The sequence below is a fragment of the Macaca nemestrina genome, chromosome 15, assembly GCF_043159975.1.
Source record: "Macaca nemestrina isolate mMacNem1 chromosome 15, mMacNem.hap1, whole genome shotgun sequence".
Classification (NCBI taxonomy): domain Eukaryota; kingdom Metazoa; phylum Chordata; class Mammalia; order Primates; family Cercopithecidae; genus Macaca; species Macaca nemestrina.
Window position 1 is genome coordinate 62204509 of NC_092139.1, and position 17391 is coordinate 62221899.

The window sequence follows — 17391 nt, forward strand, 5'->3', positions numbered from 1 at the left end:
TTTCTATTGGGGATAGAATGTAGATCTTTGAAAATGGGCTTTGCCTTGTGACTTGCATTGGACATTGAGATGCTAGAAGATATGATGTGAGCAGGAGCCTTATATGTGCTTGTGTTTGGCTTCATCACCACGACTCGGACATTCCATGAACAGCCACCACTTTTTCATTCTGGACTCCAGAATGAACATACACAAAGCAGAACTTATTTCAACCCAAAGGTGTGGATCCCAATGAATACCCTTTAAGGAGATGTACCAAACAAATATGGGCATATAGGGAGGGCAGAGGTGGAGGTCATTTTCAGCTGGCAAGCAAGCTCATGAAGATTTAGAAGCCATTGAATTGACCAGACTCAGTGTTCCTCTGTCTAGTCACTAGATCCATAAATGTTAAAAGGTAGTGGTGGTCATGACAGCAATTCTAACTCTCTGATCTCTGGATTGTAGTTATGATGGAAGTTCTTCAAATTGGCTAAGTGGCGGCTTCTGGACTTGTTGCACATTATTCTTCCTTCCACCATTTCTGTCTGCACTAAATTCTCTGTTTTAAATCTTTTTCTGCATTAAATGTCTACAGTGAGTTCTGTTTCCTACATTGAACCCTGACTGACTCACTCTGTAAACCTTCCTCCTTCCATTTATTTTTGGTGTATGCCGATTTCAGTGCTACCCATAGTGTGGTCTCTGGGCCAACTGTTTGCAACCAGTTTGCATCAGGGTGTAAATTAATTTAGCCATTAAGCATGCTTTTCAATTCATCTGATTTATGTATTTGTTTATTTATTTTGGTAGCAAGGCTTGCTCATAGAAGAAAGTAGTGTATTAGTTTCTATTCCATCACAGGTTCCTGATCTCATTGTGAATGGGTACTTGGAGCATCACTGGCTTACTCAAAGGTCACACACAGTCCACATATTCTGTATTTTCTTCCTCTAGGCATTAAAATGGCTTCTTCTTATTTTGTTTTTGTAGATATTTCAGTTTTATCCCAGGGAGCACGTGTGTCCTGGCATTGGATTACCTCTCTGTAATAAAAATTATTTTTAAAAATTATGTGACTTTTTAGAAGTCATTTTTGCTTCTTATTTTAAAATAAATTTTAAGTAATTACTTCTTCCACTAACAAAGAAATGCATACCCATGATAAAAGTTCCAGCACTTTCATTAAAGTTTAAGCACAGAATAATATAATATGAAAAGAAAAAATTTATTTACCTCCCCAATTTCTTAATCAAATTATCTACGGTAACCATTAACAGTATTTTAATATAAAAAGCTGTTTGTTTCAGTGGAAATAGTCCTCGCCAACCTCAGTTAAGCTTCACAACTACAGTTGTGCCTTTACTTTCCTCACCCAACATAGACAATGTGAATTTTTTTATTGCATGTCATTGAGATTTTTATCACAATGACCTTTATATGAACCAAAGCACCAAGTAGACTTGGTCTCTACACTATTGCCTCAGGATAGGGATTTAATTTTAACATCAGTTTTCGATCATATTAGAAATATCTATCTCAACAAGGCAAATGACACTTACTTCGTTCAAATGTTTAAACAATTCCCATTATGAGTAAGATATTGGAATTGGGGACCTAGGTATTCAAATTTCTGTTTGAAATGTTAGCATGGTTAGACTTGCAACATAAATTATTTTAGCTACTTTTGTCCTTCTATTCTAAACAATGACAAAGTTTATTTCCATGCAAAAGACAATACAATTCCGATGATTTCCCTTAATAACTTAAAGATTGATTTAACAAATTTACATACTATTTCTTTTTGTTGTTTTTCTCAATTGAGAAGATACATTTCGATCTTCAGATGTGTGTTTTAAGTTAATTGTCTTGGTTTGGGTAATCGTAGTGGAACATCAACTTTAAATGTGTGGTCATAATCATAGGGACTACCAAAGTAATCATGCACAATATTACTTCCATAGGTTTGGGAAAAATGGACAGAATTTTCTGAGCTCACCACTTGTCAGCACAGAATGCTTTAAAAAAACAGAAAGCAAAATGTTGCCAAGTATTTCAATAAAAAATAACCTAAAGTAATCAGGGGGAAAATATCTGCTTATGTAAAATACAATGTGGAGAATGCCTACCCTTTGAGAGTTCTTAAAGATTCCACCTTCATAATGTATATGATATTAAACACTGATGTGCTACGTAAATTGATTTGACTGCTATCCTTTTTCATTCAAAGATGCCCTGTTGAATTCTCTTTTGGCCCTTAGAAATGCCACGCTGAAGAGACTTCAAGGTTTTAATGGAAATGCCATTTCCCGTAAGAAAATTGAATTTTAAATCGAACTATCCTACTTACTAAGTACAAGATATTGGGCAAGTTACTTTACTTTTAAATGCTTCACCTTTTTTCTCTGTAGAATTTTGGGTTGAAATGCCCATCACAAAGGGCTATTATAAAAGTGAGATTGAATGATGGTATAAAGCCAAGAGTATGATGCCTCTTCCATAGTAGTTGCTTAGTTAAGTGTGAACTCTCCTCTTCCTCCTCTGTCTTTGGCCTTGGAGATTAGCTGAGATGCTAAAGAGAGAAGTCCTATTTTATTAATATGTATGTACTGGATAGTGAAGATAAATATCTCAGAGGTGAAGAGGCCTCAGGTTACAAAATCTGTGTTTGTGTTTTAACAATTAGTGGTGATGAACATGTTCTTTCAGTCCTGTTGGTGTATGTATGTAGCATCACATTTGGAGAAAACATTAGAAGTCCAGATTTGCATGAGAATCCTGACTTAACTGACACTCTTGCACTCTCCATGATAGGCCCAGATCACAGGGTCCTTTGTTACATTTCAAAGGTGGATTTTTTAAAAAATACCTCTATGGAGGCATCATTTATTTCACAAAAGTCACCCACTTTAAAAAATGATTCAATTATTTTTAGCGTATTTATAAAACTATCATTGAAATCAGTGTTAGAACATTTCTACCACTCCCAAAATCTTCCTTGTACCTATTTGCAGTCAGTACCTGTTCTCACATCCAGCCCCAGGATAACACTAATCTATTTTATGTCTTTTTAGATTTACCTTTTTCAGAGGTTAATTTTTCTGGAGGCTTTATTCACTTGGATTCACATTGGTTGGAAGAATGCATGAGACCAGATTTGTTGGTAGTACTGACACAGTAATTGCTGTTGGCTTCCTGGTGATGGAAATGAGCTTCTTTGCAGCTGCTCTGGGAGCTCCCAGTCTTATTGATGAGAAATAGTACCAGAAACCAACTAGCCTGGGACCTGTATCAGTCAGGGTCCAGGCAGGAAACAGAAACCACTGCAATCATTTTAACAGAAAGAATTTAATATAGACCATTGCCAAAGGGCATCGAATAATTGAAAGATAAACAGAGAGAATTAAAGTATTATAGAAGGGTACAACAGCAGGAATTAACTACCAGCTCCTGGGTTGAGAAACAAAGGCAAATAATGGAATTATCACAATTTAGAAGTTTGGAGGAGGGTATCTCTGGGGGTGGGACCCATGAACTTGAGGGGATGGAAACAGACAATTGGCGCTGATGCCCCTTAGTGAATGCAAGCTAGATTTAACTGAATTCAAATTCTGCTATTGGAACAACAACTGCTTCTGATTGAACTGAAGCAGTTAACTGCAAGCTAGATTTAACTGAATTCAAATTCTGCTACTGGAACAACAACTGCTTCTGAAGTCATTGTTAAGATGATGCTTATAGTAACGGAAAACCGAAAGGAAACAGACCTCAGTGAACATCTTTCTTTTCCTCTGGCAGAATTTAACGGGGAGCAGAGGGCAAAGCAGAAAGGTGGTTCACAGAGCCTGAGATTGATCATAATATTGAAAGACACAGTCCTACAGGCTATATTCCCAAATGTTGAAATCCCAAAGATCAAAATCTCTAAAGTTTAAAATTCCTGGTGTCTAAAATCCTGATAATCACAGTCGCAAGACAGTTGCATCATGTTAGGCGGAGCTATTACCTTGTTACTGTCCTTACACAGAAGAAAATAGATTTCAATTGAATCCCCAAACCATAATGACAGATTTGGAACTAGGAATGACCAAGGCTGCTAAAAGAGAATGTGAAAGTATTACCAGTAAGGTGTGTTTTTTCCATTGAGCCCAAAGCATTTGGCAGAAAATTCAGACGAGTTGATTGACCATGATGTACAGCAATGACAAAAACTTCAGTTTAAAAAATGCATCATTTGCCCGCATTGACATTCCTTTCAGCAGATGACATTTCAGGAACTTTTAATAAATTAAAGCCACATTTGTTGAGGAAGCCAGCAAAGCTACTGGCTGGTTCAAAAATAATTATATGCATGGTAGGATAAGAAGACACTTATACAGTGGTGTTACTATTTGATCACTAGTATTATTTCTGCCAAATTGGTCTATGTATAAACGCATGTAGAATGGATTTCTACATACCCAAAACAACATAGAAGCATGACACTGAAGGTAGGAAGATTTAATAGAGAATGCCTGTTTTGGTGTATATGGAATCATAGAAGAATTTTGAAAAGAGCAGCACCATGTAGAAAATGAATATTCTCTGAGGAAGGCCAAGTCCTAAAAGAAAAAAAGCAGTTGTTCATTGTGATACAAGACTTCAATGTATATTTAATGATCATGAAATCCAGCCATCCCTTAGTGAACTATCTCCCTGCAATTGCCCATAATTTTTCCCTGTAATACACTATTTCATATGTCAGATTTCCTTTTTAGTTTTTCCTTTTCTTTTTCTCACTATTTTAAATTTTCAAAATATATCTTACAATTTGCTATGCTACATATTTTATCTTGCATTATTTTCAATACTGGAAATATAAATTATGTAAGGACTTTTAGAGAGTTCTAATTTGTTTTATGCATTTTTTTTTTTGCAAATTTGACTTCATGAAAGTGCTTTATCACAATGTGACTTTGTTTGCAAGCTTTGTGTATGTATGTAAAAATGTTGGAACTGTCTCAATAAATAAAGATATGTCCATACATCTGCATTTGTGTAAGATACAATTTCTCAAAATCTTGGCTCTTCAGACAACTGCATATGTGGTGGTGATTCATCACAACTTTTGCTCCATCTGATCAGAAGACTTGGGTTTTTAGTCACGGTATTTCAGATGACTGTAACTCTAAAGCTGGGTATACACATTACCAACTATAGTGATACGTGTTTATACCTTTCAATTTTTGACTTATTTCTTTGTGAGTACAGTTCACCTGCTCATAACAGTCATACCCATGTGACTGTCATTGGTATACCTGAGTGCTTATGCTTGCAAAAATATGTATGTTATTTTGACTACTTTATTGTGTAAAGTGATCTATGAAGTGTTTTGTCATGTTTTTATATGTTTCTCAAATCCCCTTTAAAATGCAAATATCTTTTAAATAATTTTAAAATTATTTTTCCCAGAATTATATTTTTGGACTTGTGATCTTTCAGATTTTTGACATTTGAGATTATGGTGTTTGGGAATTGTGTCCTTCAGGATTATCAGAAGCTCCTAAAATCCACCATTCAGCCCATTACAATGTTCTATAGAGCTGATTCTTTAACCTATGGACCTCCAGTTGCAGTTTCCCACTAGTACCTTGATACAAATCATATCTCACAGAATTAATATAAAATAAAAACTGATTTATAGTTTTCAAATATTTTAACTAAACATGCATAATTAGATATGTCATGGGCCAAAGTTGGCTGAGTTAATAATTCTTGAACAAGGTAAATGAGTTTGCATTTGAGTCAATGTTGAGATTGTACACCTATTATTCTGAATAAATGGTTATAAAAATGATGGAGAGTAGCAATTATAAAAATTATCTTTTCTCCTGGAAAATGGAGTTTGTATCTGTAACAAATCCATTTAAAAATAATTTGTTCAGATTTCCTTTCCTCTCTATTTATGCATTCTTCTGTCTCCATTCACCATTTATATCATATTCCAACACAATTATAAAAATTATCAATGTATTACAGTTATTGTGCTAAGCATTAATGAATGAGATATTTTAGTCCTTATTTTACAATTCAGGAAATCAAGAGTTAGGAACTATAAATAATTTTCACTGAGTGACATACTTTAAAACACAAAGTCGATTCTAAAATTCAGGTTTGTCTGATTTCAAAGCCTGTATATTCCATGCTAATAAATTTTACTTTAAAATTAAAATTTAATTTTATTATTGTCTTTTAGAGACCAGGTCTTGCTCTGTTGCCAAGGCTGGAGTGCAGTGGTGCAATTATAGCTCACCAGCAATCTTGAACTCCTGGATTCAAGTGATCTGCCCACCTCATCCTCCCTAGTAGCTGGTACTACAGGTGAATGCCACCACACCAGAGTAATTCAAATTGTTTTTGTTTTTGTAGAAACAGGATCTCACTGGTCTTAAACTCCTGGTCTCAAGCAATCCTCCTGCCACTGCCTACCAATGCACTGGAATCACAGATGTGAGCCATAGTGCCCAGCCCATACTATTTTTATGTTTATATTCTACATCTTGTTTATGAAGTTCCAGACATTGGTATACTTCAGTAATTCAATGTCTCAGTTTTCCACAGATGCAGGCATTGAGAATCAAAATATACAGTTTTCACCCATTTAAAATTCATGCTTTGCTTGATAGATTTCTTGTTTAATCTTTCATCCAAAAATGCCAACTTGGAATCATCTTTTTTTCATCTGAGTTCAAAATTTCCTTGATATTCAAGGTTTCCACAAGCTCCTCATTGAGCTAATCTTGGTGATGAGATAGAGTTTTTGTCTGAAGTTGTCACTGCAAACCCTAATCTACATATTTTCACAGAGAAGTCTTTAGAAGTCAGGGCACATCTTCAAGGTCACACGTTGATAAGCATGGAGATATGTCCCACTACCTTCTCCTGAGATCTCAGACAAAATTCCAAATTTCAAAAGGTCACAGAAGGCAGCTCTCAGGTGCTTTTAAAAAGTAACCCTCTTCCTGGGATACGGAACTTCCCTCTAACCATAACGGATGTTCTGAACTACAATAAACATCAGATGGATCCAGGTTTGTCTGAACTCACTGTGATTGTTTCATTCAGCTGCTGTTTCAATGTGTCTGAAGGGGTAAGTGAGAATTTAGGTGACCTGTATGTTTGGTTGGTTTTATATGAATCTTTAAGGATAGAACAGTACTGACCCTATTCCAAAATCTGTCCTTGATCCCTGATCACACTCCTTCCAGGCCAGCTCCTCCAGCACATTTCCTACCTGGAAGAAGAGGACTCTGGGCTTGCTGAGGGGAGGTCCCAGGAGCAGAACTGAATTATCAGACGGCACAGTCAACATCCTCCTCCCAGGGTGAGCCTAAAAGACTGGGGCCTCCCTCATCCCTTTTCACCTCTCCATACAAAGGCACCACCCACATGTAAATCCTCACTTAGGCACCCAGAAAGAGGCTGCACCAAGAACCAACCCTGCCAGCTACTTGATCTTCCACATTCATACTGCAGAATTGTAAGAAAATCAATATTTGTTGTGTAAGCCACCCACTCTGTGTTGTCTTCTTATGAAGACCCCAAAAGACTAATACCACATAACTCCATTAGCGCTGTCCCCTGGATGGAGAGAATCAGCCCCCTGAGGCTGGGCGTATCTCTCAGATTTCCACATAAATTAGGCAAAAATAGTAGCTCTGATATAAAAACTTGTCATGTCCCTGTTGGCCATTTTCTGGACAAGGTCTTTTAAACAAGCCCTGGGGCTTTGTCACAAAAGTTGTCTTTTATCTTTTTTTGAACATATCAAATGGACAAAGAGTACCAGCTGGATGGAGACTGACCACTGGCCATCTTCTGCTCTCTCCTTAGTATGTCCACAGAAAACCACACCGACATTATTCTACGTCTTCGACTTTCTAAATTTGCACTGAATCTATTGCTAAATGAGGAGCTACACGGGGTCGGAGTTTTGTTACTGTATTCCCAGTCTTCTGCAAGTGCCAAGGGCAGAAGAGGCTTACAATGGAATTTGGCTGTCAATGCCCCCAACACATCACGTTTTAAGCTCCAAGAACTTAATAAGGGGGACTAGTGAAACACACTTGTAAATGGAAAGCCCTAAAGCACATACAACAGCTGATAGAGTGGCCACTGTGCACATGAAGGCTGAAGAAATGGATGGTAGGGTACGTTCCTCCAAGATGTGCCTGGGTGTGTGATGGTTGGATGCCTCATGCATTTTAAAATAAGGACTGGACTGAAGTATAAACAAGGGCCATATTGCATAGGAAAACAAAAAAGGGCATCCCTGAAGAGAGTTAATTAGATTTGGTGGGTTTAAAAGGAAATTTTGTTCCAAAGTTTTTAATGTTCTAAGCTAAATATGAATCTTTTCAATAAACTGAGAATCAAAAGGAGAATAGTTAGAAGTTGAAAGAGAAAAATCTCCTGAGAGAGTAGAAGTTAAATCCACACAAAACTGTCATATGACAGAGGCAAAAATGGAGCTGATGCAGCTAGGTCATTACTCTGCAGACCTAGTTGAGACCCTTTGGTGTTTAAGGCAGGCCCAGCAGTGAAGAACTCCTTTAGATTTTGCTTCTCTGGGAAAAGTCTTATCTACAATTTATTTTACAAAAATATTTACATGGTAAAATTTCTTGATTGGCAGATTTTTGTTTGTATTTCAGTTTTTACCCCAGCAATTTGAATACAGTCATGTGTCACAATGTTTCAGTCAATGATAGACCACATATATGTTTTTGGCCACATAACATTGTAATACCATATTTTCACAAACTTTTTCCATGTTCAGATGTGTTTAGATAGACAGATACTCACCATGGTGTTTCAGTTCCTTATAGTGTTCAGTGCAGTAACATGCCGTACAGGTTAGTTGTCTGGGAACACTATGCTATTCCACATAGCCTATGTGTAGGAGGGTATTCCTTGTAGTTTTGTGCAAGTTCACCCTATGATGCTTGAACAATGATTACACTGACTAGGAACACATTTCTCAGAAATAATCTTGTCACTAAACCATACATCATCGAATATAATTCCTCTCCACTCTGAACTTCTGCTGAGAAATCTGAAATCTGCTAAATCTGCTCTTCTTTCTGTTTTTGAAAACCTTTCCTTTTAAAAATGTGATTTCAATCTATCTCAGATTTTTCTCATTGGTTTATCTTATTTAAAATTTATAGAACTTCTTGGATGTGGGTGAATATTTGCTTCTCTAGATTTAGAAAGTTTCTTTGCTATTACATCTTTGAATAGTCTATCTCTCTCTCTCTGTCTCTCTCTCTCTCTCCCCCACCTCCTCTCTTTTTTCCTTCATTACGCCCCCCTCTTTTTTTTTTTTTTTTTTGAGACGGAGTCTCCCTCTGTCGCCCAGGCTGGAGTGCAGTGGCGAGATCTCGGCTCAGTGCAAGCTCCGCCTCCTGGGTTCACGCCATTCTCCTCCCTCAGCCTCCCGAGTAGCTGGGACTACAGGTGCCTGCCACCACGCCAGGGTAATTTTTTGTATTTTTAGTAGAGACTGGGTTTCACCGTGTTAGCCAACATGTTCTCGATCTCCTGACCTCGTGATCCGCCTGCCTTGGCCTCCCAAAGCGCTGGGATTACAGACGTGAGCCACGCACTCGGCCTTCCTTCACTACCCCTTTTGTTTTATATTTGTATGACTCATCAAATGCATAATTTAGTTTTCAGTGCGCTTCCTGACTCATAAGTCTTTAACTTTTTTATTTCTTTTTTTTTTTTTTTTTTTTTTTTGAGACGGAGTCTCGCTCTGTCGCCCAGGCTGGAGTGCACTGGCCGGATCTCAGCTCACTGCAAGCTCCGCCTCCTGGGTTTACGCCATTCTCCTGCCTCAGCCTCCCGAGTAGCTGGGACTACAGGCGCCCGCCACCTCACCCGGCTAAGTTTTTGTATTTTTTTTAGTAGAGACGGGGTTTCACCGTGTCAGCCAGGATGGTCTCGATCTCCTGACCTCGTGATCCGCCCGTCTCGGCCTCCCAAAGTGCTGGGATTACAGGCTTGAGCCACCGCGCCCGGCCTTATTTCTTTCATTTAAATTTTTCTTCTTTGTCTCTATTATTTCAAATGACCTTTCTTTGAGTTTACTGTTCTTTCTATTACTTGATCTAGTCTGGTCTAAAATCTTCTGTTAAAATTTTTGGCTGACTTATTATATGCTTCAGCATCAATATTTTTGTTTAGTCATCTTCTAAATACTTTATCTCTATTGAAATTCTCACATTGTTCTTGATACTGCCACTAGCTCATTGAATAGGTTTCTAACATTTACTTTAAATTTTCTGCCAGGTAATCCAGATGGTTCCTTTTCATTGATGTCAGTTTCTGGAGCTTTATGTTGTTCTTCTGTTTGGGCCATGTCCCCTGCTTCTTCATTTTCCTTGACTGTCTTTGTTGTTATCAGTTCATTATAATAAAAGAATAAAAGCCATCATACACTCTGCAAAAACTAGGCTCATAGAGATCACCCTCACCAATCAGCCCAGACAGTAATTTTGGATCTGTCAAAACTTCATAGGATTCAAACTTCTGTCTCTGTTCTTAGCAGCCTCCCAGATTTTAGATGATGCTAGATTGTGCCAGGACTCACAGGTAGGGGAGGTACAAACTACTTACTCAAGTAGCCCCTTGAAAAGTTGGACCACTGGACACAGTTTTATTTTTGAATTATAATTCATCAAAATAATAGTTCAAGCTTCTTTCAACCAGTCATTAAACATTGAAATGGTATAATTTCTTATTTGGATCTGGGGCTTATTCTTTGAACATTTAGGTCAAATTACAAATATTTAAAACTGCCTATTTGGCAAAAGGATCTGCTGCAGAATTTTTATTTTCTGTGTTACCTCTTTTTGCATTTAAATCTAAGTCAATATTAGCCATGTGTCTAGAATACAAAAAAAAGTCTTAAAGTTCCTTAATTTACTTAATTTAATGGAGTTTCCATTAAATAACCTTTATTTTTAAAATACCTGATTCCACATTGGTCAATAGTTTCCTTTTAATGTACCTCTCTCCTCTCACATTATCTATAATAGGCAAGGAGAAATGAAGACACACCATCAACAGTTTGCTTACATGTGCCCTCAGCTAAATTTTTAAGTGTCACTTACTAAGTCTAATTTCATCCAATGTAACATAATTCAGATAAATTCCATAACAAGGTACACATATTTTCCAGTTCTACTACCATGTTTGTGATGGCAACAAAGCAGGTGTGCCCTCTGCAAGGAGGTCATCTGAGGTCTGAGATGAAGGGTCACACAGGTACTTTTCTGCTTTCTAGGGGTAGGGAAAACAAAGTGATAACAATCCTGAAGAGCCCTGGATCCTAACTGAAAGGTTACAGGTAGTACCGCTGCTATTTTATGTTAACAGCTTATTAGTATAAAGCTCTGAGGGAGGGGCCTACATCGTAGGTCCCCAGGTGAGGAGGAATTGAGTCATGCTCTGCTCTCCACACTATCTACAAGATCCCAGTCCCCAGCCCAGGTTCCACTGATGCATGGCATCTAAAGGGCAGTTCCCAGGGGATGATTGGGGCACCTGCTTCCTGGGGCAGGGCACTTCCTTCTCTCAATTGTGCACTTGCTCCTTCTACAAGCTATGGAGTGATTACTAGCATTGCCATGAATTATATATGTTCTCTCCCTTAATATGGCAAAAACACATTTATTGAATCTTCAATTTCATTTTCTCTGAAGCATATTGGGTGAGCAGAAAGAAATAAATTACATTCTTATCCCCCCACACAGCCAAAGATTCCTGAAGACAGAGCTGAAGTGATGTACTCATAGGTGGATATCTGTCCCTCAGAGGTGGCTTAGGTCTTCAAGTTTGAGCACTTCTGGAAAGCCAAGGAAACCTCCATCTCTTCCTTCCTGCTCTACAACTCACCTGAGAACAGATTTCTCATTGGAATGTCTTGTGTTTAAGGAATAAGAGTCCCTGCTTCAGGTTTGGGTGGCTGGGTGCACTTACTGCATCCAGCCTAGGGTTGGAGATAATTTCCAGAACACAACATCATCGGAGACACGACCAGCCACACTGTTTCACTTTCACAATTTCAGCTTCCTCAGAAGAAAATTAAAATTGCTGAGACTTTTTATAAGCATTGTGCCATGTCCTTTCTCTGTTTTCTTGCCTGTTCATATGTCAGACATGCCACATATATGTAATAAGGTCAGAATTCTGCCTCCAGTAACACATCACAGCTGACCTTTGATTGTGCTTTTGGTTTATGCTCCAACATGTAGATTACTAAATTAATCACCCTAATTTTAAAGTCAAAACATATCTGTATAATCTGAATGTCAATACTTTTTGAAATCTATTAAATAACTGAAATTGCAAGGAATATTACCCTATCCAAAACCTGAAGAGACAGGCAGGTCCAGAGTGGCAGTTGACACCTGCTTAACCAGAACAGAATTTGCCACAAGCTGTTGAGGCCACTTACATAGTAAGCACTATAGATGTCTGAAAGACAGACATGAGCTAGGGTAAAGATGACAGTTCCAGAGGGCCCTACTCTCCTCAGTCTGCTGGACTTTCCTTCAAGAAACTTCTAGATTTTAAAAGATACAATTCAAATACGTTTTCAATGGGTTAGAATTGAAGAGGATCATTTACTCAGGAATATATCAGGAGCCTTCTCCAAAGGATCCTAAGGAGAAGAACATTTCCAGAATCTTATCCTATGTGAAGGAAGAAAAAATATCTCCCACCCCAGATCCCTTCCTCATTTTTCCATTATTATAGAAATGACTAAAGTTATAGCCAATAGTGGTGAGATGTAAAGGAACAGTCCAGGGTCACTGAAACCACAAAGCAGACTAAAAGCCAATACTCTGCTTTTCCCCTCAAGACACCTGGTAAAGGTCACAGGCCAGATAAAGATGATCAAGTCTCTAGGTTTCCATTGTAAGAATAGTCAGTGCTTATCTGCCCCCACACAATCCATTCTCACCAGGATGATGGCTCTGGATAAAGGATAAAAGTGTGGCAATGCACAGACTCTGAGGAGAACACAGGGAAACTGAAAGACAATTGCAGAGAGTTAGACAAGGACAGTAGAGCAATCTGAAGCCTCTAGCATCACTATTTTTAAGACCAAGGTCTTGCAAATTCTTTCATCAATCTCCCCTTCTTTTAGCACGGGGTCTTTGCTGAGTTTCTAGCTGAGAAAATGAAAATAACAACTTGCATGCACTTCGTAAGTCTCCACGTGTATCCTGTTTGCTTTAGATCTGTGGGAACAGAAGCCAGATACCTGAGCCTAGTGTCAGTGTGGGAGGTACTTTGTGTTTGTCTAGACACTAATAAGAAAGGAAAATTGGTGTTATTAGAATAGTAGACAGAGATTGACTGTAGTCTGAAATTAGCTGTACCTGCAGGTATTCTCAGATGCAACATTCAACTGCAGCAGCCCAAGGAAGAAACAAAGCACTCCAAAAACTCCTGCAAAGTTTTTGGATTCATTGTGGATTCACTGATTCAGTGCATCTGGAGCTTTAGAGAAGAGGCTCCCTCCTGTGTCATAGAATCCTTGTTTTGGGTCTCCCTGCAGAGTTCAAATGGTTTAGTAAGGCTAATCGATTGTTTCAAGAGATGGTGTCAGAAGCATATGGTGTCACTGAAGGAGCATTCTAAACTAGAACACAGCCACTTCATGCTGGTCTAGAGATGCTGGGGGGAAATGCTTTGTAAGCCCCAACAGGAAACTTCTTGCAAGTCAAGGGCCGAGCTGGAGGGGGCACTTAGGAGCCCCACAGCACAGGTTCCAGCCCCGGATCAAGTGCACAGGAGGCTTGGCAGGAGGTTTCCTCTCAGAGTTTGTGTCTTCCTTTATCAGAAAAACAAACAAACAAACAAAAACAAAATAAAACAAAAACTGTTCGACAAGTTGCTGATTTGCCTTTAAATATCATATTACATTGCAACCATGCAGATAACTTAAAGCAATGAGAACTTTTTTATTTTAATTCTAATTTTAATTTCCAGGGTACATGTGCAGGATGTGTAGGTTTGTTACATAGGTATTTGTGTGCCATGGCGGTTTGCTGCACCTATCAACCAATAACTAAGGTATTAAGCTCGGCATGCATTAGCTACTTTTCCTAAGTTCTCCTTCCCCCAGCCTCACAAAGATATTTATAACTAGAAACCCACTTTAAAAAATAGTTGTCATTCCATGTCTTTGCTATTGAATGATAACTATTTTTTAAAGTGGGTTTCTAGGATTATAAATGTCTTAATGATGAGAATATGAAAGACGGGAATGATTTTACTAATTCAATGTGTACAGAATTGTTGGAGACACCATATTTCTATGAATAAGGAACTCAGATTTCAGTGTTAAGTACTTTTGCCTACATTGTGTGAGTGACAGGGCAGTGGTGGATCTCAGAGTGTGGTAGGTGCACAGACCAAGTGAGTAAGAAATCAATATGTAAAGATAAGGATCTATGGATATGAGCTGAAAGTACGTAAATACTTCAAAAAATTCTAATAAATGCAGTAGGAAAGAAAACCCAAACTTATTCAAAACACAAATTACTTGGTAATTATTTTGGGAGGATTAGTTCATGAAGAAATCCAAACAATTGTTTCATCTTCTTATTCCTATTGTCCTTGAGATAAGAAAATCATCTCTAATCACACATCATGGGGCAAATCTGTAAACCAAAAGTGTTTCTATTGAAGAGCCTGGGATCCCAGGCCACCAAGCCGGTACTGGAGACAGTGTCTTAGGAGCTCCCAGCAGATCTCAGAGGGACCTGCTGGAAACTCATGTGGGACACCCAGCAGTCAGTTTCTTGGAGTCACCAGTGAACTGTGCTGGTGCCTAAGGCCAGCAAGAGTCCAAAGCACCTGTTCAGTGTCATTGACAGTGACGGTCCCAGAAATCATCAAGGTGACCTCCATGCTAACCAAATGTGGGTTCACAGTGAAAAACTTGTTGTGTGGGGGCTTATGTTTCAGTAAAAGTACCTCTGTTCACAAGGAGCTTGGAAATGGAGCAGAACATGCTTTTCATCAAGCAGGATTATGATGTGGACCATCAGCATCTCACTCTTGCATGGCTGATGTGTCATTTATCCTCCCTTTCTTATCTTGGATCAGGTCTTGAGCTATGAAATGCTCTGTATCATGAATATGCAAATAACCTGAGATCCACTGAGGTAAATTCGGATATTCCTGTGCCCTGAGAGCATCACCCAACAACCACATTCCTTCTCTAGAAAAGCTACTGAGAACACAGTTCCTCAGCGTAGACTGGACCTGGAGGTTTCTTTTTTTGGTGTCAGCAATTACAGGTAAATGACCACCTAGTCCCAGGGATGAGGAGGGGACTCTTTTCAGTCAAAAAGAATTTGACCCATTCCTTTGTCCTCTCCACAGGTCCCACTCCTAGATGCAGCTGGTGCTGTCTGAGGTTGATGTGAGGAAGCCTAGGGCCTCAGTGAAGTTATCTTGTATTTTTTCTTGGTTCACCATCACCAGCTATGGTATACACTGGGTGTGACAGGCTGCTGGACAAAGGCTTAAATAAATGGGATGTATCAACCCTAGCAATGCTAACACAGGCAATGCCCAAAAGTTTCAGGGCAGACTCGTCATGAACAGGTACATGTCCATGAGTGCAGCCTACACGGAGCTGAGCAGCCTGAGATCTAAGGACACAGCTTTGTATTACTGTGCATGTCACACAGTGTGAAAGCCCACATCCTGAGAATGTCAGAAAGCCTGAGGGAGGAGGCAGCTGTGCTGGGGCTGAGATGACAGGAATTATTTGACTGAAGACTTTCTTAGAAAGTGAGGTTAAGCCATTGAAGAAAAGGAACAATAGAAATGCATATGCACTCTAATTATTGGAGAAATTTTCCATATAATATTTATTCTGTAAGCAAAATTCAAGGAGTGGAAAACAATCAAATTAATAAAACTTATACAGGAATTTATCTGAAGATATCAGTGTGAGCATGAGTTTTTTAATCAGTGTTGTAAATATTTTGGAACACGGCTGCTAGATCATATTTTAACTTAACATTTACCTCCATTATATAAAACATCAAGATGTTTTAAAGTTTTCCATAGTGTGCAGTTATGATTTTGGGTTCATACCAGTCACACGTGATATATCTCATTCTTCCACATCCTCATTGCCATTTGGGACTATAGGTGTTGTGTATTTTAACCATTCTAATAGATTAGTAGTGGTATCTCATGGTTTAAATGCACATGTCTCTAAACAAAATTTCATATTTAATTATTTCTATATAATTGTGATGAAGTGTCTGTCTTGATTCATTTGGCTCATTTTTAATTTCATTGTTTTATTTTGATCAGTTGTAAGTTTCCTTACATACCCATTAGAAAAGTCATTTACTACGTTAACATAAAGCCATGTAACAAATATTTGAGTTGCAAGTGTATTCTCCAGGTCTGTAATTGTCTTTTCACTGCTTTATCAGTGACAGAAAAATACTCATATATATGTATATACACACACACACACATATACACGCACACACATTTATGTGTGTGTGTGCATGCGTGTGTGTAAACTTGGATAAAATAATTTTATTTTTTCATAGATTATACTTTTGGCATTATATCTAAAAATGAATTATGAAACCAAATATAACACAAAACTCTTGTCTCTAATCTCAGGCCACAATTACAGCATAAGTGTTTAAATTTCACCTACTTTATGGGAGGATTATTAATTTAAGACGTTTGGAATTTTTCTGCATGAAAAATATCTTTTTTCAAAAATTTTTATATTATTTATTTATTTATTTTGAGATGGAGTTTCACTCTTGTTGCCCAGGCTAGAGTGTAATGGCAAAATCTTGGCTCACCACAACCTCCGCCTCCCAGATTCAAATGATTCTCCTGCCTTAGCCTCCTGATTAGCTGGGATTTCAGGCATGTGTCACCATGCCAACTAATTTTGTATATTTAGTAGAGGCGAGGTTTCTCCATGTTGGTCAGTCTGGTCTGGAACTCCTGACCTCAGGTGATCAGCCTGCCTCAGCCTCCCAAAGTGCTGGGATTACAGGCATGAGCCACTATTACTTATCTGTTAATATCAGTGTTGGTTCATTAATTTTTATTTTTTACTATGGAGAAAATTTGATGCTACACTATTCATTTTATTGCTCAAATCACCACAGCATTTTTAGGTACTGTGAGCTCATTTAGTTTGGATTTTGGGTCCTTACAGCACACCCCATCCCTTTGTTTTTGAACACATTCCTATTTCCTGGTCTTACAAGAAATTCCAAGCTCATTTTCTTTATTATCTTTTCTGTACATAGACTCAGTTATTTCTCCAAGGATTTCTGGTTCCTGATATTAAAG

At 38.2% G+C, this 17391-nt stretch overlaps 1 long non-coding RNA gene across 2 annotated transcripts; it reads right to left on the reverse strand.

Moving 5' to 3' along the window:
* Positions 1-943: 943 nt before the first annotated feature.
* On the reverse strand, positions 944-14033 carry LOC139358562 (uncharacterized). 2 transcript variants are annotated; one of them, XR_011613708.1, is made up of 4 exons: positions 13413-14033; positions 3060-3302; positions 2376-2551; positions 952-1025 (listed from the first exon to the last, which is right to left on the reverse strand). It is a non-coding gene; the product is annotated as an uncharacterized lncRNA (long non-coding RNA). The 2 variants fall into 2 exon arrangements; XR_011613709.1 differs by lacking the exon at positions 2376-2551 and having other exon boundaries at positions 944-1025.
* Positions 14034-17391: the final 3358 nt, after the last annotated feature.